This window comes from Macaca mulatta, chromosome 20, assembly GCF_049350105.2.
Source record: "Macaca mulatta isolate MMU2019108-1 chromosome 20, T2T-MMU8v2.0, whole genome shotgun sequence".
NCBI classification, from domain to species: domain Eukaryota; kingdom Metazoa; phylum Chordata; class Mammalia; order Primates; family Cercopithecidae; genus Macaca; species Macaca mulatta.
Genome location: NC_133425.1, coordinates 84,467,446 through 84,493,484, shown reverse-complemented (window position 1 = coordinate 84,493,484; position 26,039 = coordinate 84,467,446). Strand labels below are relative to the sequence as shown.

Sequence of the window (26,039 nt, the reverse complement as noted above, 5' to 3'; positions counted from 1 at the left end):
TTTTGGCATTTGACCTGGAAGCATTTGCCCCACCTGGGCTTGGAAAGAGTTCTGGGCAGGCCCTTAAAGTTTGCAGGAGCCTCCAGAGGACCTAAACATAGCTTAGATGCTGAGTCCATTGCACACACACCCAGAGTCATACACACAAGCCCTGGGCCATTGGCCCTGAGGCCGACCTCCCTCCCAGAAGGTGATGTCACCAAAGCTGACTGCTGGGGCCACGCGTTGGACATGGGCACGATGGGGGCAGGCCCAGGTGGAAGGAACGCCAGGCACGGGCACGTAGTGACCTCAGCCCTGGACATGACACGCTTTCCCCACAAGGAAGAGACACACAGGCCTCACCGGGCGAAGCTGTCCAAGTGCCAAACACGTGTGCCGGCAGCTGACCCTGGCTTGGCACAGGCCCGGCTCCCAGGGTCTGGCTTCTACATGTGGAGCGGTGGGCACAGCTGCCAGCTCTGCACAGCGGCTGCGAGGGGAGGCCTGGCTGCCGCCTTCTGGGACCTGTGGCGGGGACGCTTTTCCTGGAGCCTGGAAACCTTTCCAGATCCTCCCTCTTCCTGCCACACTCCTCCTCCTCAGGCCTCCCTCCTCCCTCTGCCTTCTCCAGCAGCCCTGAGCCCCGCAGGGTCCTCTCATCACTCAGCGCCAGGCCCGAGGCACCACCTGCACCATCAGAGCAGTGGCCTGTCCCCACAGTTTGTGCCAAATCAGGGCAGACCCAGCGTTGTCTGTGGGTGTGTGGGCCGAGGTCCTGTTGGCCGCATAGTTTGCGGGTCTCCAAGCCTCTGTTTTTACCCCAGAGAGTGAGCCAGCTGGTGCCACCAGCAGGAGGGACCCAGAGATTCTGAGAAACCCAGAGGCTGGACGCCCGTGTCCGAGCTGCAACAGCTCCCACGGGAGAGAACCCTGGGACATGGTGAGGCCCCACGTGAGCCAGGGAACGCCTGGCCTTGAACAGCAGAAAACACAGACGCCCCCAGCTAATGGAGTTCCTGCGAAGTCGCGCTATATTCCAGCAGACGGGCCCGCTGGCCTGAGGAAGTCACACGCACGTCCCTCTGCGCTTGGCCCTGTTGGGTTTTTGCACCACCTCCCAGACGTCCTGTAGCTGGCACAGATCTCCCGCACAGTCATTGCCTGAATCTCCCACGCGGGCATTGCCGGGCTCCGTGGAAGGGTGGAGGAGGGGCGCCGGGGAGCACCTAGCCTATCTGGCTGCAGTGGTGGCATTTTAGGAGCCAGAGTCCAGGGCCCGGATGGGACAGATTTAGGGTTTTGGGGGAGCAAGGTGGTGAGGATGAAGATGAAAACAGGGTGAAAATGGGGGGTGGGGTGGGCCCACAAGCGGGCAGGCCTTGAAACCATCTCACCACAGAACATTCTCGGGGTGCCCCGGCCACAGGTCCAGGAGGAGCCACCCCCAGGGGAGGCTGGGTTTCCACAGGTCCTAGGTTCCCGGGGCTGGGAGCCCAGACGACAGGACTGAGCCACTGAGGGGGACAGAATCCATTTGGTGGAGTGACGTGAAGCCCTGGAAATAAAACCAGGTGGCTTTTTAAAAATAACACAAAATAGGCCGGGCGCGGTGGCTCAAGCCTGTAATCCCAGCACTTTGGGAGGCCGAGACGGGTGAATCACGAGGTCAGGAGATCGAGACCATCCTGGCTAACACGGTGAAACCCCGTCTCTACTAAAAAATACAAAAAACTAGCCGGGCGAAGTGGCGGGCGCCTGTAGTCCCAGCTACTCGGGAGGCTGAGGCAGGAGAATGGCTAAACCCAGGAGGCGGAGCTTGCAGTGAGCTGAGATCCGGCCACTGCACTCCAGCCTGGGCGACAGAGCGAGACTCTGTCTCAAAAAAAATAAATAAATAAATAAAATAACACAAAATAACATAAAAAATAAACATAACATAAAAATAACATAAAAATGACACTAGGGAGGAGAAAAACCACACAGCCATCTCTTATACAAGGGGGTCACGTTCCCAGACCCCTGGGGATGCCTAAACCCCACAGGTCCTATGTGTTTTTGATCTGACAGCAGAGGCAGCTCCTGGGGGACTCACGGGTGCAGAGCGTCCACTGTGTGAATCTACTGGACAAACGGAGGATCCCGTCCCCGGTGGACAGGGCGGGGGCGTCAGAGTTCGTCAAGCCGTGTACAATTTAAAACTTACGAATTGTTTAGTTTTAGAATTTTCCATTTAATAATTTTGGAGCTCTGTTGACCATGGATAACTGAAACTGCAGGAAAAGGGAAACCCTGGGCCGGGCACAGTGGCTCACGCCTATCATCCCAGCACTGTGGGAGGCCAAGACAGGTGGATCACCTGAGGTCAGGAGTTCAAAACCAGCCTGGCCAACGTGGAGAAATGCCATCTCTACTAAAAGTAAAAAAAAAATTAGCTGGGCATGGTGGTGTACGCCTGTGATCCCAGCTGCTCGGGAGGCTGAGGCAGGAGAATGACTTGAACCCAGGAGGCCGAGACTGCACCATTACACTCCAACCTGGGCAACAGAGCAAGACTCCATCTCAAAAAAAAAAAAAAAAAAGAAAGAGAAAAGGAAACCCTGGCTAAGCAGGGATGTCTGCATTTTCCTGTTTGTTTTTCAGACCTTCATGCCCTTGGAGATGCCGTTGGAGCTTCCTGGCAGTGTTGACCAAGTTGCCCCTCCCTTCCTGACAACCTTGGCCTCAGCGCTCACCTTCTGAGCTCACCCTGCTGAAGGCTCACCTTCTGGGCTCACCCTGCTGCGGGGTAGCCAGAAGAGCCCCAGAGGCAGGTGCCAGCCTTCAGGAGGGGTTGTGCCTTTTCTGTTCCAGAATCAGGGGAGGGTCCTTCCTACCAAGCGTGCCAGTCTTCTTTTCATCCAGGGCTCCTGGGATCTCTGAAAATGCTGGAGATTTCAGTGAAGGCCCAGAGGGGGCTCGATCCGACCTGAGGCGAGCCCTGGAGTTTGCCGGGGGCAGTTTATGGAGGCCCCCCGACAATGGAGTTTGCTGGGTGTAGCTTATAGAGGCCCCCTGACAATGAGTGTAGCTTATAGAGCTCCCACCCCCACAGTGGTCTTGCCAATGGCTGCACCCTCTTTCAATTTCCAGATGAGGATCCAAGAGGTGCTGTGGTCACAGTGATGAAGGTGGGGCCTGGGATTGCAGCCCAGCAACCACCTGGGCCCAGCCCTGCGATGCGTCCTCAAGGCAGGAGCTGGGTTGGCTGCACGGGGGCCACCTACAGAGTCATTTCTGGCTGCCTTGCCTGGGGTCCGGGGCCTGACTCCGTGAATGAGTGGTGCTGATGGAGGCTCCAGGACGTCCTGCGGGATGTGCAGACACACTGGGGGCGCCCATCTCAACGTCACCGAGTCCTGGGGCCTCTCTCCTCCTGGAGAACCCCAGGGAAGCCAAGTGATGCCACACAAGGGCAATGTTGAATTTTGTAATTTTTAAACGTAGTTTATTGGCAAGCATGGACGTTATTATTGGTGACAAGTGACTTGGGGATAGTAGGTGGGAGCCCCTGTGGGCTCCATCCTGTTTCTGCTGTTCCTTGGCCGACAGGAGGCTGGGCTCCCCGTGGGGTCTCCCGGGTTTCCTGGGCCTTCCTCTCCCGGCCGCCAGACCCCAGACAAGTCACTCTGGGCTCCTCAATTGCCAACTGGAGCTTTGCTTTGGGGACTGAGTTGGCCGACAGCTTGTCGGGACCTTGGAGACCTGGGCCGTGGGTGTCCCTCCAGGGGCTGGGCTGGGAGTGCAGGCTCCTCAGGATGTCTCCCCCTGCTCACAGGTAGCACAAGCAGAGGCCCCGGGGCCACGGTCCACACCTGTGCTTGTGTGAGTGTGCACATGTCCACACAATCAAAGGCTCACACACAGACGCATGCAAACACTCACACACGGATATAGCCAGACACCCATATTCCACACGTGCACACACTCACACATCCACATATGACACCACATGCCCACACACAGACATGCATGAGCACACACAGACACAGTGGACAGACACATGTGCGCACAGCCACATGCCCACACACACGTATACACACACACACATTCGCAGGCACAGTGAACACACACCATATACACTTGTATGCCTGTGTTCACACACCTGTGTACACATGAGTACACATGCTCACAATGGGCAAAGCCACACACTAACACATGCAGACACTCACATGCACTCACGCATCTGCTGACAGTCACACATGCCACATGTACACACATGTATACACACGCTCATGTAGACACACCAACATACATTCACAGATATGCTCACAGTGCACACACTCACATGCATGCACATACACAAGGTATGCACACACACATATACACCCTCACACAGTCACACATGTGCACACATGAACACACACCCTCGCACTCGCGTGCATGAACTCAGCTCTCACTGTGAGCCCGTGCAGCTGGCAGCACAAAAGGTAAAATTAATCGGCAGCCGGGAGGACGGCTGCAGTCACGTGGCCGTCAGCCGCAGACATTGCATTTCGATCAAGGGTGCAGGGTTGTTGCAAGGTGCCCAGGTTGGAGGCCTGTCTTTTGCTCATCTGGGCCCAGCACAACAATGAGCCTAGCAAGAGCGTCAGTGCAAGGGCAGTGCTCTCACTGGTCTCCTTGGTCTCCCGGCTGCAGCCACACTGGGCCAGACCTTCTTTGTTCAGCAGGTCACGCCTTCTCGACGCAGACGTGAGGTGCGTTTACGCACTCAGTGACCTGGGCTGGACACAGCGAGGGCAGGTGCCCAGTAGCAGGGATGAGGCCTCTTGCGCTGGCCGTGACACCCTCCCCTGCAGCTCCAGCTGCCTGCCTGGGAGGAGGGGCTGGCCTGGGTCTGTGAGGGCCACTCAGCAGCACTGCAGGTACCTGGGGCTCAGAAAATGCAGAGGCATCCCCCGCCCTGCCCGGGCATGGGATTGGCTGAGGCATCCTGCCTTCAGCCTGGTCCACACATGACAGGTCCACACATGACAGGTTCACATGTGACAGGTCCACACTTGACTGGGGCATGCATGACAGGTCCACACATGACAGGCCCACAAGTGACAGGTCCACATGTGACAGGTTCACATGTGACAGGTTCACGTGACAGGTCCACACATGACTGGTGCATGCTTGAGTTGTTCATTACATGGCACATCCATGACATGACTGGGCCGTGTCAGTTCCAGCTCCCTGCAGAATTTCGCTGACTGTGCTGACTTCCAAGGCTGTGGCCCCTCTCCCTGCGACGTGGCTGCAGTGCGGATTCCTGCACACACACCACTCAGGAAAGGCAGCAACAGGGTGCTGTGAGCATACAGGGTCTGTCTTGGGAAGAAAAATGTAGGTTTTCTGGGAGGGAAATTGGCGGGTGTAGTTGTTTCCTGCATGCGCCATGACCAAGCGCCACACGTGGGCGTAGAAATGGTGCCGCGGTTCTCCACAGCAGCAACTCTCACACCCGCTGGCATCCTGCAACTCGATTCAGTCCCGTCACCACCCATGTGAAAGTTCTCAGTGTGTCACACCCTCACTAAACAGGAGCTGGAGGCCATGAAGGAGGGGCCCGCACGCGCGGGGTGTGCCCGTGAGAAGAACCACGCGAGAGGCTGGGTACAGCGGCTCACGCCTGTTATCCCGGCACTTCGGGAGGCTGAGGCAAGAGGATTGCTTGAGCCCAGGAGTTCGAGACCAGCCTGGGTTGGTCCCGGTCAAGACCCCGTCCCTATAAAAAAATTTAAAAATTAGCTGGGCGTGGTGGTGCCCACCTGTAGTACCAGCTACTCAGAAGGCTGAGGTGGGAGGATTGCTTAAGCCCAGGAGACAGAGGCTGTAGTGAGCTGAGATTGTGCCACTGCACTGAAGCCAGGGCGACAGAGTGAGACTGTCTCAAAAAAGAAAATGGAACTATGCAAGAGATTCCTCCGGGCCACAGCACTTCAGATAAGTGTCCTGCACAGGCCGGGCGCGGTGGCTCACGCCTGTATTCCCAGCACTTTGGGAGGCTGAGGCGGGCGGATCACAAGGTCAGGAGATCGAGACCATCCTGGCTAACACGGTGAAACCCCGTCTCTACTAAAAATACAAAAAAACTAGCCGGGCGTGGTGGCGGGCGCCTGTAGTCCCAGCTACTCGGGAGGCTGAGGCAGGAGAATGGCGTGAACCTGGGAGGCGGAGCTTGCAGTGAGCCGAGATCCCGCCACTGCACTCCAGCCCGGGCAACAGAGCGAGACTCCGTCTCAAAAAAAAAAAAAAAAAAAAAAAAGTGTCCTGCACAAAGGCAGCTGCCTGACATCTTGACAGCCAGGGGAGGCCACTCCCGATGCCCCTGGCCCTGCAGGACCCGGCTCTGCTGTGCCTCTGAGCCAGCCTGTGCCAGCATTGTCCTGCACCTCACCTCCTGCTGCAGGAACCCCTGAGGCCGGAAGGACACCTGTCGAAAGCCACCATGGGCAGACCTGGTGTGGGGTGGAGGCTGCGGTGAGGGCCACAACTTCAGCTGACTGGGGGCGCCACACAGAGCCTTGGGCTCTGTGCTTCACCTGCTTTTCTTACTCGTCCTCCCAGCAGTCCTGTGAGCTCAGAAGCCTCAGGGCCTCCACTTCCAGGAGAGGAAATGAAGATCTGGTGCCAGGTCGCCCGGCCCAGGCTCCCGGCGTGACAGACGTCAATTATCATCTATGATAGTGACGGGGACCACTCTTACCCACCAGCACCCACCCCTGGGCCAAGCACCTGGTCACTTGCAGGTGCAGCTCTCCTGGGTGCCCAGTGACATGGTGGGGAAACAGATTCAGGGAGATTCATGGCCTCGTGGGGGGCCCCAGCAGATGGCCAGGTGGCTGGTGGGTGGAGGGGAGCTGGGCCTGGCCCAGGACTGGGCCACCTGCCATTGGTGCGGGGACAGGGGCCGCTCCTCCGTCTCCCTGGCTCCCCATGAAACCAGGCCCTGGGAACACCTCTGATCCTTGTGTTTTTATTTAAATGCTCCCTAGAGCATATTTGTCTCGAGTACGAGGGGCATCTGGATTCAATCAAAACGACAGCTGGGCGTCTCGCCCCGGCCATTCCAGAGTGGGCGTGGAGCCCGCCAGTCTGTGTGCAGCACGGCCGTCCTTGTGTCCCCTCCCCAGGTACTGCTGGGCCCTCGGTGCCTCGGTGTCCCTTCCTACACGGCTCCCCAATGTCCCCGAGGAGCCAGCCAGCCCCCAGCACCTCCCGCCTTTGCAGACCACAGAGTACGAGGGAAGAAGCGCTCGTGTCTGAAGTCCTGGCCGTGTGCTCTGCAGCACTCTCGTGCTTATCACCACATGGCACATGTTTCTCCTCCCACCTGTACCCTGGTGCTGGGAACGTGCCTGAAGGCACATTCCCACCTGCACAGACACTCCTGCCAGCGAGTCTCCTGAAAGGCAGGAGGCCAGGAGAGGCCGTGGGGGTGCCCTGTGCCTGGTATTAGACAGTAGCAGCTGGTGGCACGATGATTAGGCTTGGCCCATGGAGAGTCATCTTGTTCTTCTCCATGACAAGCATCTGCTGGAAGGCGACTTCCTCTTGGTTTGTTTAGGGAACAGGGACAAGAGTCCAGCTGAGAGGAGCCAAGCTCACGTGGTCACCTGCAGTGTTTCCTTTCCTCTTCCTCCTTTAAAAACTATTTCAGGCCGGGCGCGGGGGCTCACGCCTGTAATCCCAGCACTTTGGGAGGCCAAGGCAGGTGGATCACGAGGTCAGGACATCGAGACCATCCTGGCTAACATGGTGAAACCCTGTCTCTACTAAACATACAAAAAAAAAAATTAGCCGGGCGTGGTGGCGGCGCCTATAGTCCCAGCTACTCGGGAGGCTGAGGCAGGAGAATGGCGTGAACCCGGGAGGCGGAGTTTGCAGTGAGCTGAGATTACACCATTGCACTCCAGCCTGGGCAACAGAGCGAGACTCCGTTTCAAAAAAAAAAAAAAAAAAAACCCGGAACTGAGGTCTTATTCTGAGCCAGCGCTGGGCTTAGGGATTTACACAACATAATCCCATTCAACTCCACAAGCCCATAAAGAGGGACCCTGACTTCTCTGCTTTACAGCTGAGGAAAGTGGAATGGGCAGGTCAGGGTTTGGGGACCCCAGCTGGGAGCACTTTCCCCCGCTGGCCTCGGAGGCGGGAAGGGAGCGGAGCCAGGAACCATGCAGCAGAGCCCAGGACACCCGTGGGGTCCAGAGTTGGGAAAGGAACCGGGAGGGAGTGGCAGAGGTGTGGAGGGGAGACAGGTATTGAGGCCTGGGTTCCACCACCTGCTCTGTGATCTCCAGGAAGGCCCCTGGCCTCCCTGAAGCTGAGTTTACTCATCTGTAAGATGGGATGAATGCTGGCACCAACCGAATAGGGTGGGAAGATCAAATGAGAAGGTCGGGAGATGCAAGCCCTACGTGGCCAACGCCGTGTCTGTCTTTCCTCTGTTTCTCTCGGATGCTGGGTTCGCCAACAGGAGAAGAGAAGCTGGGGAGAGCAGCTGGACCCAGTGCTCACCCGGCTCACCTGACCTCCAGGAGCATTTCCCGGAGGACCCAGTGCTCGCCCGGCTCACCTGACCTCCAGGAGCATTTCCCGGAGGACCCAGTGCTCGCCCGGCTCACCTGACCTCCAGGAGCATTTCCCGGAGGACCCAGTGCTCGCCCGGCTCACCTGACCTCCAGGAGCATTTCCCGGAGGACCCAGTGCTCGCCCGGCTCACCTGACCTCCAGGAGCATTTCCCGGAGGACCCAGTGCTCGCCCGGCTCACCTGACCTCCAGGAGCATTTCCCGGAGGACCCAGTGCTCGCCCGGCTCACCTGACCTCCAGGAGCATTTCCCGGAGGACCCAGTGCTCGCCCGGCTCACCTGACCTCCAGGAGCATTTCCCGGAGACCCAGTGCTCGCCCGGCTCACCTGACTTCCAGGAGCATTTCCTAGAGGACAACAGGTGACCTGATTCCTGTCCCATTTGCCCATTTGTGGGGACAACTAAGCAATGTGGTGGTGGCTCTGCCCAGAGTGAGCGCTGGCCTGGAAGCCTGCAGCCCCGAGGCTGGTTCCCGATGGTTCTGCCTTCCCCAGAGCAGCCGTTCCTACCAGGCCAGTTCCCCTGCGGAGGCTCCCAGTGGACACCCGAAGCCTCGGCCATACCCCTCAGTCACAGCCCCCGAGACCAGGTAGGTTTGCCTCTGAGCTGGGCTGGTACCCCAGCAGGGCAGACTGGACTCCGGTGGTGGAGGAGAAGAGATGTGATGTTAGGTGGGCAGCCACTGGTGCCACAGCAGGCAGGCAGCACGTTATCCAGAAAAGCAAACTGAGGCAGAGCGGTGGGCAACATAGCTCCAATCCAGGCTTTTACCCCAAGGCCAGAATTTTTCTGCTTTGAGGCAGAGGGAGCAGGCGAGGCAAGGGTGCTGGTGGGGGGCGAGGGCAGCAGGGGGTGAGGGCGGTGGGGGGGGTGAGGGTGGCGTTGAGGGGTAAGGGTGGCAGCGGGGAGTGAGGGTGGCGGTGGGGGGTGAGGGTGGCAGTGGGGAGTGATGGCAGTAGGGGGTGAGGGCGGCGGTGAGTGAGAGCAATGAGGAGTGAGGGCAGTGGCAGGGGGTGAGGGCAGCAGGGGTGAGGGTGGCAGGGGGGTAAGGGTGGCAGTTGGGGGGGCGGTCAGGGGTGGGGGTGAGGGCCGTGCCCCTTGCTGCACCGAGGGGCCCTGGCATACCTTGGAGGGCTTCCCTCTCACCAGCCAGCAGAACCCCTAGGGTGCCCGGCTGTCCCTGCTTGAATCCTGTAGACTTTGGCCCATCGGGGCCACATGTGGCTCTGCTCGGCCTGGGGGACAAACTCATGATAGACAGGGAGGGGTCCGGGCAAAGACACCCCCAAACTGCCCTCATGGGGAGACAGCCTATCTGGTGGGTGGGATGTGTGGCTGGTGGGTGGGATGTGTGGCTGGTGGGTGGGATGTGTGGCTGGCAGACATAGGCTACAGGCAGGACCCACTGCAGCTGGAGTTCACACTCCCCAGAGCCAGATTCCAGTTGGTGAGAGTCACCCCCTGAGACCTTGCTCCATTCCCGGGCAGACCCTCCCACCCTGGCCCACTTATAGATGTCCTTCAAGGTACAGCTTAAATCTCACCTCCTGCATCAGACAGCTCGGGCTGCTATAAGAAAGGACCATGGGCTTGAGGGCTTATACACAACAGACCTTTCTCTCTCACAGTTCTGGAGGCTGGAGTCCAAGATCAAGGTGCTGGCGTGGTTGGATTCTGGTGAGGACCCATTTCCAAGCTGCAGATGGCCGGCTTCTCACTGTGTCCTCACATGACAAAAAGAGGGCTGGTAGCTCTCTGGGTTCCCATTCATGAGGGGAGCAGTCTGATTCATGAGGGTCCACCCTCATGACTTAATCACCAAAGGCCCCACCTAATACCATCACTCTAGGAATAACGATTTCTTTTTTTTTTTCTTTCTTTTTTTTTTTTGAGACGGAGTCTCGCTCTGCCGCCCAGGCTGGAGTGCAGTGGCCGGATCTCAGCTCACTGCAAGCTCCGCCTCCCGGGTTCACGCCATTCTCCTGCCTCAGCCTCCCGAGTAGCTGGGACTACAGGCGCCCGCCACCTCGCCCGGCTATTTTTTTGTATTTTTAAAGTAGAGACGGGGTTTCACCGTGTCAGCCAGGATGGTCTCGATCTCCTGACCTCGTGATCCGCCCGTCTCAGCCTCCCAAAGTGCTGGGATTACAGGCTTGAGCCACCGCGCCCGGCTCTTTCTTTTTTTTTTTTTTTTTTTTTTTTTGAGGCACAGTCTTGCTCTGTCACCCAGGCTGGAGTACAGTGGTGCGATCTCGGCTCACTGGAAGCTCCGCCTTCTGGGTTCACGCCATTCTCCTGCCTCAGTCTCCCGAGTAGCTGGGACTACAGGCACCCACCACCATGCCTGGCTAATTTTTTGTATTTTTACTAGAGACGGGGTTTCACCGTGTTAGCCAGGATGGTCTCTATCTCTTGACCTCGTGATCCGCCCGTCTCGGCCTCCCAAAGTGCTGGGATTACAGGCATGAGCCACTGCACCCAGCCGGGATAAAGATTTCAATATATGAATTTGGGGAGGACAGAAACATTCAGTCCACTGCACCTCCTGCACAATTCCAGCTCCTCCCAGTGGGGTCACACCCTGTGCTCTGAACTCAGCCTCTTCCCCCAATTTCATGAGATACTTTGTGAAGCAGCATGGCTTCATGGGACAGGACAGTGAAGCAGCTCTGGACATGGGCTGTGGACATGGGCTCTGGACATGGGCTGTGGACATGGGCTCTGGACATGGGCTCTGGACACGGGCTCCAACCAGAATGTGTAGCCCCAAGTCCCTGCTCTGCCACTTACTGGCTGTGGGGTCTTAAGCGAGTTACTCTCTCTGCTTCACTGTCCTCACACGCAAAATAGACATGGTCATTGGCTTATTGTGAGAATTAAATGAGTTCATATGTATAAACTGCCAAGAACAATGCCACCACAATCATCACCATCACTATCACCACCATCATCACCATATCATTGCCATCATTATCACCACCACCACCATCACCATCACCACCATAATTATTGCCATCATCATAATCACTATCACCATCCTCACCATCATCACCACCATTATCACCATCATCATCATCATCACCATCATCATCATCATCACCATTACCACCATCATCACCATCACCACCATCATCACCATCATCCCCATCATCCCCATCATCCCCATCATCCCCATCACCACCATCATCACCATCACCACCATCACCACCATCATCACCATCATCACCACCACCATCATCATCATCACCACCATCATCACCACCATCATCATCATCACCACCATCATCACCATCACCACCATCATCACCATCCCCACCATCATCCCCATCATCCCCATCATCCCCATCACCACCATCATCCCCATCACCACCATCACCACCATCACCACCATCATCAGCATCATCACCACCACCATCATCATCATCATCACCACCATCATCACTATCACCACCACCATCATCATCATCACCATCATCACCACCATCATCACCATCACCACCATCACCACCATCATCACCATCATCACCATCATCACCACCACCATCATCATCATCATCACCACCATCATCACCATCATCACCATCATCACCACCACCATCATCATCATCACCACCATCATCACCATCACCACCATCATCACCATCCCCACCATCATCCCCATCATCCCCATCATCCCCATCACCACCATCATCACCATCACCACCATCACCACCATCACCACCATCATCACCATCATCACCACCACCATCATCATCATCATCACCACCATCATCACCATCACCACCACCATCATCATCATCACCATCATCACCACCATCATCACCATCACCACCATAATTATTGCCATCATCATAATCACTATCACCATCCCCACCATCATCATCACCATTATCACCATCATCATCATCATCACCATCATCATCACCATTATCACCATCATCATCATCATCACCATCATCATCACCATCACCATCATCATCACCATCATCACCATCACCACCATAATCATTGCCATCATCATAATCACTATCACCATCCCCATCATCATCAGCACCATCATCATCATCACCATTACCACCATCATCACCATCATCACCACCACCATCATCATCATCACCATCATCATCACCATCACCATCACGATCATTATCACCATCATCACCTCATCACCATCATCACCATCATCATCACCATTATCACCATCATCATCACCATTATCACCATCACCACCATAATCATTGCCATCATCATAATCACTGTCACCATCACCATCACCATCATCGCCATCACCATCATCTTCACCACCACCATCATCACCATCACCATTGCGGTTGAACTTCCAGCTCCTTCTCTACTAGCTGCATGGCTTCAGGTGGGCTAGTGAACCTTTCAGTACCTCGCCTCCTCTGTGAGTGGAGGTAACAATGCTTCCACTCCCAGATACCTTTGAGGATGAACGTGGCTAACCTGTGCCCCTGATATGACAGTGCACGTGGGTAGTCACTTCTTTGTGCCAGGAACATGCACAGAGTGTCACCTCATTTTGTCTCCTCAAGGACCTGGGGGGTGGAAGTATTCTTATCCCTATTTTACAGACGGGGAAACAGGCTTGGGTAATGCAGGATTCTGCCAAGGCCTCACAGCAGTCAGTGGAGGAGCTTGGAGAATGCCCAGAACCACCTGTGGCCAGACTCCGTGTCTCTTCCTGACTCTCTTCTTGTGGGATCCACTTGCGTCCCCCATCAGCAATTTTCACTTCCACGCATGAGGCAGAGCCCCTGGGGAGCCGCATGCGTGCTGTTGGGATGGGTCTGGCTGGAGCTTGGCTCCAGAACCTCCCCCAGCTTCCCAGGGCCCCTGAGTGAGCTGAGTTGAGACAGGGGCCACTGACCCTTCTCAGGGCCTCCTGTGGTGCCTGGCACTGGGGAACTGTCATGACTAGCCAAAGCCTGGGCCAGTGGCTCCTGTGGGAAGGGGTCCTGACAGCACAGCAGGGAAAAGGGGGTAAGGGCTGCAGTGCACCCTGCTGAAGTCCAGCCTCCAGCCCTGGGGAGGAGGTGGCTCCCTCAGGCCCCCCAGGCAGGTAGATTAGGGGCAGGGCTGCTGGCACCGGGCCCGACTGCTCTGGGCAATACATTTTGCAAGCAAGAGTCTGGGAACAGGACATGTGAGTTGGTGCACAGACGTGACGCACACGGGGATGGGTACCACTGGGCAGCGAGGTTGCAGGGTGTGGCACTGCTGTGGTGTCACAGGTCTGGCCCAGCCAGCCCCTGGGAAAAGTGGCTCTTCCCTTCCCGACATCTTGTTTTAGCCACAACACTCACCAGGTGACCCCACTGCAAAAAACTAGAAACAATTCTCAGTAAATGAGCCTCCCTGGGCCACTATTTCTCCGTGTCCTCACTGGCTGTGTTACCTCCACTCTACAGAAGGGGACACTGAGGCTCAGAGAGGTCTAGCAGCTTGCCCAGGGCCACACAGCAAGCACTCATCGGGAAAGGGCCAGCTTCTGCTCCTGGTGTGTCCGTCCAGAACTCGGGCAGCTACATAACATGGCTCTGCAAATGTTTCTGGAAGGTGGTGATGAGGCAGCAGGTCTGTGTCCACACTGCATGTAGTGGGAGAAGGGCCACAGGTCTTGGGGCCAGGCCAGGCTGCACCCGCTCCTGGCCTCCCCACCACCTCCCCTCCTGGATTCATGGTGAGTTCCACAAACATTTCCTGCTCACCTGAGTGACAAGTACCTCGAGAGAAAACGACACAGGGGCTTAGGTGGGCGGGGACAGCAATCCACAGTCGCCTGCAGAGGCAGAAGCCAGATGCAAGTGGCTCCCCGAAAGGCAGGCCTGGAGAGGCAATTCCGGAGGAACTTCCAGCTGATGGGGAAACTGGCTCTCGGCCCGTCCAGCCAGGGTCGGGGGACCAGGAGGGACACGGCTCATGGCCCGTCCAGCCAGGATCAGAGGGACCAGGAGGGATGTGGCTCACAGCCTCCAGCCAGGATCAGAGGGACCAGGAGGGACACGGCTCACAGCCCGTCCAGCCAGGATCAGAGGGACCAGGAGGGACCACCCAACGCTGAATGCGGCTGACCGGAGCACTCGGAGAGAACAGGGCGGAGGCTGCTGCTTTGCACCGGTGTCCGGAGGGCCTGCCCGGCTGCTCAGTCAGGACACCATGGCGCTTAGTCCCTCAGCTGCACTGGGGCCGAGGCCTTAACTCTCCTTCCCAACGTGCGTTTCACAGACCGCCAGCCCTGGGAGAAGTCCCAAGAAAAACAGCGTTCCATGTCGGGCGGTTTGGGGAACACCGAACGCTGTAACCTCCCCTCCCATCCCCTTGGGGGTCTGTCATGTGTTTGGACGAGTCCAGTGGACGGAAACCCGTCACTGTGTTTGACCCAGATTCCTGGGCGCGTCTGACTTGAGCCCTTTGTGCAGACCACAGACCGAGGCAGTGGAGGCCACCAAGCTCTTGGATCCAGGGCCCCCCTCACTCCATCCCCTTCTTGCCTCCACTGTGGCCCCTCTGGACCCAGCTCTCCCTCTCCCTGCAAGCCACGCGTGCTCACTACCCTCCTGAAACTGCGTGCGGGGCCCCTGCTGAGCCAATGCTCTGCTGCCACCATCCTGAAATGCTTAATACTTCTTAAAGAAGGGCACACATTCTCATTGTCTTCTTTTTTTTGTTTGTTTGAGATAGGATCTCACTGTGTCACTCAGGCTGGAGTGCAATGGCATGATCTTGGCTCACTGCAACCTCCGACCCCCAGGCTCAAGCGATTCTCCCACCTCCGCCTCCCGAGTAGCTGGGATTACAGAGGCTCCACCACGCCTGGCTATTTTTATTTTTATTTTTTTTGTATTTTTATTAGAGATGGGGTTTCACTATGTTGCCCAGACTGGTCTTGAACTTCTGACCTCGTGATCCTCCCGCCTCGGCCTCCTGAGGTGCTGGGATGACAGACGCTCCACCACGTGCCCGCACATTTTCATTTTCTATGGGCCCTACAGATGACACAGCTGGCCCTGCCTCTGGGCCTCAGTTTCCTCTCCTGAAAAGGGGAGGGGTTAGTAAAAAGGACAGCTGCCTCTCAGGGTGCTGAGGGAAGACTTGCTGAGGGCTGAGAACAGGGGCCCTGGTCACCAGACCCCACCTAGAGCAGCCACGTCCCCGAGAGGCCTCGGGGGAGGAAAGACGCAGAAGCCCACGTGGAAACCCATCCCTTGGGCCGGCCCAACGCTCCCTCTCATTGGCCGCAGAATCAATGCTCCCTCTGATTGGCCGCAGAATCAACGCTCCCTCTCATTGGCCGCAGAGTCGCTTCCTCCCTGTGGGCAGGCAGCCTGTGGACAGGGTGGTGGTCTCCCTCACCGCCTGGGGTCTAGCCCATCTCTCCTCTGCTGTGGACAGTCAGCACCCACCCCAGGTGCCTGGACACCACCACCACCTTGGACACCACCGCCTGGAAGAAGACGGGTTCCCATGCCACCCTTGAGAAATTTGCCTGGTGTGCCCACACGGCCCTCACCTGCCACGCCCGGCACAGACCAAGCAATTTCACTTCCCAGTCCCCGGGGTGGGTGGCAGCAGGCATGGTGGGTGGAATGTTCCAACGCCCACACACTGCACACTTCCGTTCGGGGCAGCTGGGCAGGGCGGCCTCTGGGAGCCTGAGCCCCTCAGAGTCCAAGGAGCCTGGCGAGGGCCCAGCTTCCGGCATCGGGGGATGGCTGGGGACAGCGCCTCTGCTCTCACGGCCTGGGGTGCCGCTGAGCCCCAAGGACAGACCCCCAGAATGGAGGACACTGCGCAGCCCTCTGAGCCTCCTCGCCACACGCCGTGGGTGGTGGACTGGGCCCCCGGGAGCTCTAAACCAGTCCCTGGTCTGTGACACCCTCCTCGGGCCACCAGAGAGAGCAGGGTTATGATGTGCAGAGCAAGCGACGCCTCAGAATGTGCCTTCCAGGCCATGGTGAGTGGTGAGAGGCAGAACTCTGCTAGAAGCTGGAGCCAGGCCTGAGGCTATGTCCATCGCAGGACGGCCCTGGTGGCCCCGGGCTCTCCCGGCAAGTCCCTGCAGGCCCAGGTCTCCCTGCCGTGCTGGAAGGAGGCCGCTTAGGACCACAGGAAAACCCTCCTGTGGGTGGGAGGCCGGGGTCCTCGCAGGTTGGCCTGGGATCTGCTGGGCCTGCTCTGCGGGACCCGGAGAAGTCACTTGGAGAGGGAGCCACAGGGTCAAAACTGCGTGTTGCTCAGATCTGAAGTTTGTGAAGCCTAGAGGTCGGGTGATGGGCCAGGCTCGCAGGATACACTTGCCTCATGGACGTCTCTCCCCGAACCACCGCAAGGCCTGGTCAAAGGGGGTTCACTCTTGGCGGAGAGAAAGGAGACACGTCTCACACACCTGACAGGGAAGGAACAGGAGCCAGCAGCTGTTCCCGCCTGGCTGACGAGCAGACCGAGATTCAGAGAGGAACCCAGGCAGCCGGTGGGCAGCAGTCTTGGGCCTCAGCACTGTGATGCTCCCCTGCCCAGGTCCTGGTTAAAAGCCTAGTCTAACGGGACTCCCTGATAGCCGAGGGGACATGCCATCCCACGGGGCACCCTGAACACCAGCCGTTGGCCATTCCCCACCCCTCCCCTGCAGGACGCGGCATGGAGAACCAAGCCAGGGCTGATCTGGTGGGGCAGGGACTGTGTGGAGCCAAGAACACGGCCGAGGCTCCCCACCTCCGGCAGCCCAGAGGCAAGACCCAGGCTGAGGCCCGGCGAGGCTCCTCTGTGCCCCTCCCCACAGGTCACTCCCTGAGCCAACCATGCCCCTGGGTCAGAGTCGGGGTTCTTGGACAACCTCTTTTCCTGGAAGCCATGAGTGCTCCTGGGTTATGTGGCCCAGCCAGCCCAGCGGATGGCCAGGGTGGGGATGGTCACACGCTCAGCAGAAGGCCAGCCCACGTTTCCGGGGCCCCCAGTGGCTGGGAAACTCCCAGGGGCCGGGCCCTCCCCGCCCAGTCTCCCTTTCTCCTTCTCTGGCCTGGCGTGGCTGAACCACACCTGGGACCGTGGCCACCTGTGCCCCCTTTTCTCAGCCTGTTCTTGCTTGGGCCTCCCGGGACACTCCAGCACCCCAAGACAAGTCAGGGCCAGTAGACTCCCCTGCAAAGAGGGCCCCAGTGCGGAAGCCCTCGGAGACGTCAGCCCTGACTCACGGTGCAGAGGGGAGGCGGAGCCACCGTACAAAGGACGCTCCAGCCCCACAACCAGGGTTGGGTCTTGGTCCTTGGCAGGCTGGATAAGGTGGAGTGCACCAGGCCCTTGGGCAGCCCAGTGGGCAGAGTCCAGAAGAGGGGGGCGCACAGCCCGGCCTGAGGAGCAGGGTGGGGACCCCACACCAGGCAGACACCCTTGAGCCTCCTCATGCCCCTTTGGCCTTCCCTTACTTGGCTGGGGCTCCCTTCCTGCAATCGAAGAGCCCCTGGCATCTCCAGCCCTTGGGCCGGGGGACCTGGACCCCACCCCCATGTGTCCCCAGAGGCTAAAGGGACCCTGTGGAAGGGGGCTGGACTTAGGCTTCTTGCCCCCCAGGCAGGCGTGAGGCTCCAGGGGAGCAGGGCAGGTCAGCAGCTGCTCAGAAGCCTGGCAGGGTTTGCAGGGCCTGGGTTGCCCCGAGCTCATCTGCACAGAGCCCTGACTTCCGGCTCCAGGACCAGAGCAGGAGACATGGGAAGAAGAGCGAGGGTAGAAAGTAAAGTGCCAGGGGAGGAAGGGGGCGCTGGCCCAGGAGGCACATGCACTGGCCTGGGAGGGTAGAGAGCAGGGTGCCGGTGGTGGGGGGCAGGTGGGGGTGGCCCCGGTGGCATGTGCACCAGCCTGGGGCCAAGGGTATGTGGGACTGTCCCTCCAAGCCAGGGGTCCTGGTTTTGTCCTTAGATCAACTCATGCTGTCAGGAGCGGCCAGGCCGCAGGGGTCAAAGGTGACCACAGGCTCTAGCAGCTTTCCCGGGCCCAGCATCCCCCGCCCAGGATGGGCCTGGAGCATGACCGCCACCCTAAGCTCCAGACACACTCATCCAGCCACCCTTGAGGGTGGGGCCCAGGTAGAGCAGGGCTCCCCGTTTCCTTTTGAGCCTGTGTTTCTGTGGGGGCACCCAAAACCCAGCATTGTTTGGCTTCTCTGTAGGCCTCCATGAGTACCTTCAGGAGCCCCCCCAAGCCCTCCCGCCCCTCCCTCTCCCCAGCTCCCACCGACCTCACTCCCTCCCCTCCCACTGCAGCCTTCCTGCCACCATGGCTGCCCTGCTTTGTCACCCTCCTCTTGTCAGACCCCATCCTTGTCCACACCCCGTCCTTCCCACCCTCTGTGCTCTGGGCTCTGAGACCGTGCCTGGTCCCCTTCATGCCCCTTAACTGTGGGGTGTCTCACACACTCCTATGATTCTCACGGCCTCTTTGAGGCTGGGTGGTCCCAGACCTCCACCCCCACTAGGAGACCCCGCAGCTCCTCAACCTCCCCTTGTCCGTGGGTCTCCACCAGCTTGGGGTCCTTGGGCCGGGTTGCCTCATTCCCATCACCCCGCCGAGCCTGGGCCCCGGGCTTCACCCCCCACCTCCTGCCCTGCCTCGCTCCAGCCGTGCCCTCACGGGCTCCCCCTGCTCTGCCGATCCGGCTATCTCCGTGGCGATCGAAGCTTTGGAGAGCTCCGGCGAGCCCCTAAAGGCCTAAGCTGGAGTTGGTGCGCAATCTCTCCCACAAAACTGCAAGGTTCCCACTCCTTGTGGGGGAGCAGCAGGGCCCCTGTGTGGGCACGGGTGAGGGGTGCAGGGACGGGGCCACCTTTGCAAGGAATCTCCCCACCCACCCTGGAGCTTCACAGAGGCTGGAGGTCAGCGTTTCCCCCAGAGCCCAGCATCCCTTCGCCCTTTCGGTAGCCAGACCTTGAAAATCTCTGTGAAACTTCCTGGGTGCAGGTGGCCTCTGCTGTTAGCCCAGGGCCCTGGCAAGAGGCTGCTGGCCCGTGTGGCCAGGTCTTGGCCACTGGTCCGAGGAAGCCGGGGATTGGTTAGGGGAGCTGCTCCCAGCTGCTATTTTACTTCTTCATAATTTTACGTCAAGGTATTTTTTCTCCTCTTAAAACTTCTCCACAGGTGGCTCCTGTACTTCGTTTGGGGGTGTGAAGTGAAGATGGGGCCAGCGCCCCTGGGGCAGCTGAGACCAGGGCGGGGAAGATCATAAATCAGGCAGGAGCCAGTGCCCGGTGGAGGTGAGCACATGGAGGGACGGTGACTACTGGTCCTGGGAGCAAGCACGGAGTCAGCGGGAAAGCTCGGAGCCTACGGGAAAGGGCAGAGCCCACCAGGAAAGCGTGGACCCCACCGGGAAAGAGAGGAGCCCATGGGAAAGCGTGGAGCCTACAGGAAAGCAAGGAGCCCAGCGGGAAAGCTCCGAGCCTACGGGAAAGGGCGGAGCCCACGGGAAAGGGCGGAGCCCACGGGAAAGCGTGGAGCCCACGGGAAAGCTGGGAGCCCACGGGAAATCAGGGCTGCACACCAGTTCAGATGCTTCCAGTGTCCACTGCGTGCCCCGTCCGTCTCGGAAGAAGGTGGGCGCTCAGAGGCATCCTCGGCATCGTGCTGTGTCCACACCTGGGGGCTGCTTCTGAAGGAGGAGGGGGATTTGCAGGAGGAGGGGAGAGCCCCAGGAAGAAGGAAAGACCCCAAGGCCCGTGGCGGGGCCGCCCTGCTGGGCTGAGGTGCAGGACAGGGGGACGTGTGCGGATGGATGTGGAGCTTGGATTTCATCCTGTAGATTTAACCTGCACGGACCAGGCCTGTGTCTGCCTGAGGCTCGGCTGGGGTTGCTTGAATGCACGCATACAGAGTTCTAAAAGGCCATGGGAAGGCGCCTGAGCCTTTCCTTAAATCACAGGAGGGAGCAGGAAAGAATCCGCGTGACGGCCGGGCTAAGATCCCAAATCCCAGTAATCACTGTGACATGGCTAAGGAACAGGGTGCAAATCCCACCAAGAATTCCAAAAGAAAACTTCATATGCAAACCAAAATCAATCCATCAGCTGAGTCTTCATTTTCTTTTTTTGAGACAGGGTCTCGCTCTGTGGCCCAGGCTGGAATGCGGTGGTGCAATCTCGGCTCACTGCAGCCTCTACCTCCTGGGCTCCAGTGATTCTCACGCCTCAGTCTCCCGCATTGCTGGGACTACTGACGTGCACCACCATGCCTGGCTATTTTTTTTGTATATTTAGTAGAGATGGGGTCTCACCATATTGCCCGGGCTGGTCTCAAACTCCTGGGCTCAAGCAATCCTCCTGCCTTGCTGTCCCACAGCCGTGCACCACTGCACCCAGTGACGAGTCTTCGTTTTCTCCACATGCCAACAAAAATAAGTATCCCTGGGAGGGCAGTGACGGGGAGGCAGAGGCTCCTCGTAAGTCCTCACACACAGGGACATGGTTCCTCACACATGTGGTCAGAGAAAAATAAGGCAAGTACTAGAAAATTAAAACAGGATGAATCTCTCTTTAGCTACTAGTGAAAAATGGCGTGACATGTGCCACACCTACCAAGGGTTAGAAAACAGCACACACAGAGCAACACCAAACGATCGTCGCCCTAAGATGACGGGAGCACACGTGTCACCGGCAAGAGCAAAAAACGTACACGGATTTCCCCCCGGCAGCCTCAGATCTGCTTTCTGTCCCTATGGGTTTGCCTACTCTGGGTACGTTCTGAGTTAATTTTTGTTTAAGTTATGAGACTTAGGTCAAAGTTCCTTTTTTTTTTTTTTGGCCGATAGATGTCTGATTCTTCCAGCACCATTTGTTGAAAAGCTGCTCTTCCTCCACTGAATTGTTTGTATGCCTTTGTCAAAAATCAGGTGGGCATGTTTGTGGTGGTGACTTTCTGGGTTTTCTGTTCTGTTCTGTTGGTTCGGGAGTCTACCCTGCTGCACACACGTCACTTTCTCAACACTGTCACGATGGATGAGGCTTTAATACCCACGCCAGCTAGAGTGACGCCTCCACTTTTTTCTCCCTCGTTTCAGGATTTGGTTTCGTTCGTTCGTTTGAGGTGGAGTCCCGCTCTGTCACCCAGGCTGGAGTGCGGTGGCACGATCTTGGCTCGCTACAATCTCTGCCTCCCAGGTTCAAGTGATTCTCCTGCCTCAGTCTCCCGAGTAGCTGGGATTACAGGCACAACCACCACGCTTGGCTAATTTTTGTATTTTTAGTAGAGATGGGGTTTCACTATGTTGGCCAGGCTGGTCTCAATCTCCTGACCTCGTGATCTACCTGCCTCAGCCTCCCAAAGTGCTGGGATTACAGGCGTGAGCCACCACACCCAGTGATTGTTTTAAGTATTCTAGGTCGTTTGCCTTTCCTTACAAATTTTATTTTATTTATTTTCTTTTATCTCCTCAATCCTAATGGTTAACCCCAAGCCCCAGGCAACAACCACTTTACTCTTAGCTTCTACGGGGGATTGGCATTTTTAGATTCCACACATTTGTAAGATGGGTAGTGTGTGTCTCCACACCCAGCTGATTTTACTTGCGTGACGTCCTCCAGGCTCGCCCATGGTGTTGCTCCTTTTTGAGGGCTGCATAGTACTCCATCGTGGGTGTGCCAAGCTTTCTTCATCCATCCACCGAAGGGCAGAAGGTCAAGGGTGGGACCTGTATCCACCATCCTGCCACCACCCTAACAGCACCCCCTCAGCCACTCTCCCATGGTCTTCCTGCTGTGGAGGCCGAGCTGCCCAGGGAGGCTGAGGCTGGAGGCAAGGTTTGGCCACCTTTGCCAAAGGCCTGGGTCCCAGGGGCAGGGAGGGGCTACCCCCATCGGTGTACAGCCTTGACAGTCCAGGTCATCTCTGGGGTGACGCTGGACACAACAGTCTCCCTACCCCCCAAGTCAGGCCAGCCCAGCCCTGGCACCTCTCTGGCAGTGGTTAGCCAGGGTTAAAGCTAACTGGGCTCTCCTGGCACCCCCGCCTGGCAGTGGGGACCCTCCTGCTGCCTGTACCGAGTGGTTCGCTGGTTAACTGCGGAGGAAACCAGCGCCTCTCGATCCCTCAGTGTTTCCTTACAGCAGCGTCTGCACTGTTCAGGGAAATTGTGGCGTGAGCCACCTCTGCTGTGTGTGGAACTGGAAGCAGCTCGGGCTTGGTGGCAGCTTGGGTTGCCAATGGCCACTGAGCCCAAGCTTGAGGCTCCAGGCCCTGGTGAAGGAGACAGACAGGAAGGGCTGGTGGGGCAGGAGAGCCCAGCGCAGACTGCACCATCTCAGACTGGCCTGGGCTCCCGCTAAGGAGGCTCCCAGAGGCCCAGGTCCTGCAGCTGTCCAGGAGGAGGTGGTGGGAGGTGTCCCAGGATGGAAGGAGCTCGGCCCCTCCCCTCTTCTCCCATCCTGACTCAGCAGGGCCCTGCTGGGCACACGCCTCTCTGCCTGTCATTAATGCCCTCCTCATACCCCAGCTCAAGGCTGAGCAAGTGGCCTGGCGGGCACCCTCCCTCCACCCTGCACCTGTCCTGCAGATGTCTCAAGGAGAGGAGAGCAGGACAGGAAGGACAGGGGCTCCCGTGTCCACTTGGGAGGAGGAGGACAGGGAGGAGGGCAGGGGCTCACATGTCCACCTGGGAGGAGGGTAGGAAGGAGGACAGGGGCTCCCATGTCCACTTGGGAGGAGGAGGACAGGGAGGAGGGCAGGGGCTCACATGTCCACCTGGGAGGAGGGTAGGAAGGAGGACAGGGGCTCACATGTCCACCTGGGAGGAGGGTAGGAAGGAGGACAGGGGCTCCCATGTCCACCTGGGAGGAGGACGACAGGAAGGAGGACAGGGGATCCCGTGTCCACCTAGGAGAAGGAGGACAGGGAGGAGGGCAGGGGCTCCCGCGTTCACTTGGGAGGAGGAGGAGGACAGGAAGGAGGACAGGGACTCCAGCGTCCACCTGGCTTTGCCCACTCTCTCTCGGGCTGGCACTGCTGAGTGCTCTTTGGGCGCTGGGGCTGGTGACCTCGAGGACAGCCGGGGTTGGTGGAGGGAACCCGAGATGAGAATCCAGGCCTTGGTGCACAACCTTGGACAAGGGACTTCTGCCCCCTGGGCCTGCATGAGGTGGGACAGCCAATCCCAGTCCTGCAGGGAGGTAGCGAGAGCAGACAACCCAGGGCGGGCTGGCCCCACAGGCCCGTGAGGACGTCCTGACCTTGCTGTTGGTCCCAGGTCCTGAGCAAATTAAGGCAGGAATGGTGGCCGCTCTGAGGCACAGGCTGTCCTCATGGGGTAGAATCCAAGGTGTTCGGGGGTGCCACTGCAAACCCGAGGCTCTAGAGGGCTGCCCCCAGCATCATTGGGCATGGCTGGGAAAGTGCTGTCAGTGTAGCCAAGGGCTGAGGCAGCCAGGCCCCCACGATTGCCCGAGAATTCTCTTGCTGAGCCTGGCCCGCTTCCGGCGGAAGATAGGAAGGTGCCTGCCAATGAGGCCGGCTATCGGGGCTGACCTGGGTGCCCTGCCTCACCCACCTGCCTGCCCTCCCTGCCTCCCTCTGATCTTAACTGTCAGCCACCGGGAGGGTCTGCAGGGCGGGCCGTGGGACCCTGGCTCTGCAGTGATGCTGGCTCCATGGCTGTGCAGAGAAGCAGGGCGGGGCGACCAGGTAGTTCCCAGCAGGAGGAACCCATTTGCTGGTCCCCAGGGCTCACCTGGGGGCTGACACTGAGGCTCAACGGAGCTGAGGGGGACCAGCTCTGAGTGTGGCACACACAGAGACGCACACACCAGGCCCACAGTGACACGCAGAGCCATGCAGGGAGTCAAGGCAAGACAATCACACTTGGCCAGGCACGGTGGCTCACGCCTGTAATCCCAGCACTTTGGGAGGCCGAGACGGGCGGATCACGAGGTCAGGAGATTGAGACCATCCTGGCTAACACGGTGAAACCCTGTCTCTACTAAAAATACAAAAAAACTAGCCGGGGGAGGTGGCAGGCGCCTGTAGTCCCAGCTACTTGGGAGGCTAAGGCAGGAGAATGGCATGAACCTGGGAGGCAGAGCTTGCAGTGTGCCGAGATCCGGCCACTGCACTCCAGCCTGGGCGACAGAGTGAGACTGCGTCTAAAAAAAAAAAAACCAAAAAACAACAAACAAACAAACAAAAAAACTAGCCAGGCGAGGTGGTGGGCGCCTGTAGTCCCAGCTACTTGGGAGGCTGAGGCAGGAGAATGGTGTAAACCCGGGAGGCGGAGCTTGCAGTGAGCTGAGATCCGGCCACTGCACTCCAGCCTGGGCGACAGAGCGAGACTCTGTCTCAAAAAAAAAAAAAAAAGATAATCACACTCATGCTGTCACACACACGTGCAGGCAGGTGCACATGGCCAGTGGTGCTGGATCCGCCTAAACCAGATGTGGAGCCAACAGGGCTCCCCTCTTCCCCACTCCAAAGTGAGTGACATTATATCATAATTGGGTGACATCACATCTTAAGTGACATCACATCGTAATTCAGTGACATCACACCATGATTGAGTGACATTGCATCATAATTCAGTGACATCACACCATGATTGAGTGCCATCACACCATGATTGAGTGACATTGCATCATAATTCAGTGACATCACACCATGATTGAGTGACATCACATCGCAATTCAGTGACATCACACCATGATTGAGTGACATCACACCATGATTAAGTGACATTACATCATAATTCAGTGACACCACACCATGATTGAGTGACATCACGCCATGATTGAGTGACATTACATCATAATTCAGTGACATCACACCATGATTGAGTGACATCACATCGTAATTCAGTGACATCACACCATGATTGAGTGACATCACATCGTAATTCAGTGACATCACACCATGATTGAGTGACATTACATCATCATTCAGTGACATCACACCATAATTAAGTGACATCACGTCGTAGCTTGAAGTTGATGGGAGAGTTTACACCACAGAAATGGGCGAACATTGCCAGGCAGGGCTGTTGCAGGTTTTGGGTTCCCGCCCACCAGCACCTAGTGCAGCACAGTCACATAAACAGGTGCATGCGGACACACACGCCTAGACACACTTGCATTCCTGCACATTCACAGAGGCTCCTGGGAACACACGCAGCCCTGCACGCTCACACTGGCTCGTGGTGTGTATGCACCTGGTGGATGGCCCACACACACGGGTGGCATGCTCTCCCACGTACTCACAGGCAGATGCACACCGCATGTGACTCCGCACACACTGGAAGTCCACCTGTGCTCATGCACACACCCAGGCAGGCACACAACGTCACAGCCCGGCACCCAGACCTGGCCACCGCACATGGCTGTACCATGACATTTAACCTGCTCTGGGGATGGGGCTTTGGCTCTGGCACTGGCTCTGATTTTTTTTTTTTTTTTG

General features: G+C 57.8%; 2 long non-coding RNA genes across 3 annotated transcripts; one reads left to right on the top strand and one right to left on the bottom strand.

Moving 5' to 3' along the window:
- The first annotated feature begins 8,956 nt into the window (after positions 1-8,956).
- On the top strand, positions 8,957-14,287 carry LOC144338196 (uncharacterized). Its single transcript, XR_013412091.1, has 3 exons — positions 8,957-9,189; positions 10,229-10,277; positions 14,033-14,287. It is a non-coding gene; the product is annotated as an uncharacterized LOC144338196 (long non-coding RNA).
- A 1,151-nt stretch (positions 14,288-15,438) lies between these two features.
- LOC144338199 (uncharacterized) lies at positions 15,439-21,023 on the bottom strand. Of its 2 annotated transcripts, none has more exons than XR_013412097.1 (3): positions 20,884-21,023; positions 16,923-17,010; positions 15,439-15,657 (listed from the first exon to the last, which is right to left on the bottom strand). It is a non-coding gene; the product is annotated as an uncharacterized LOC144338199 (long non-coding RNA). The 2 variants fall into 2 exon arrangements; XR_013412095.1 differs by lacking the exon at positions 20,884-21,023 and adding an exon at positions 17,458-17,592.
- Positions 21,024-26,039: the final 5,016 nt, after the last annotated feature.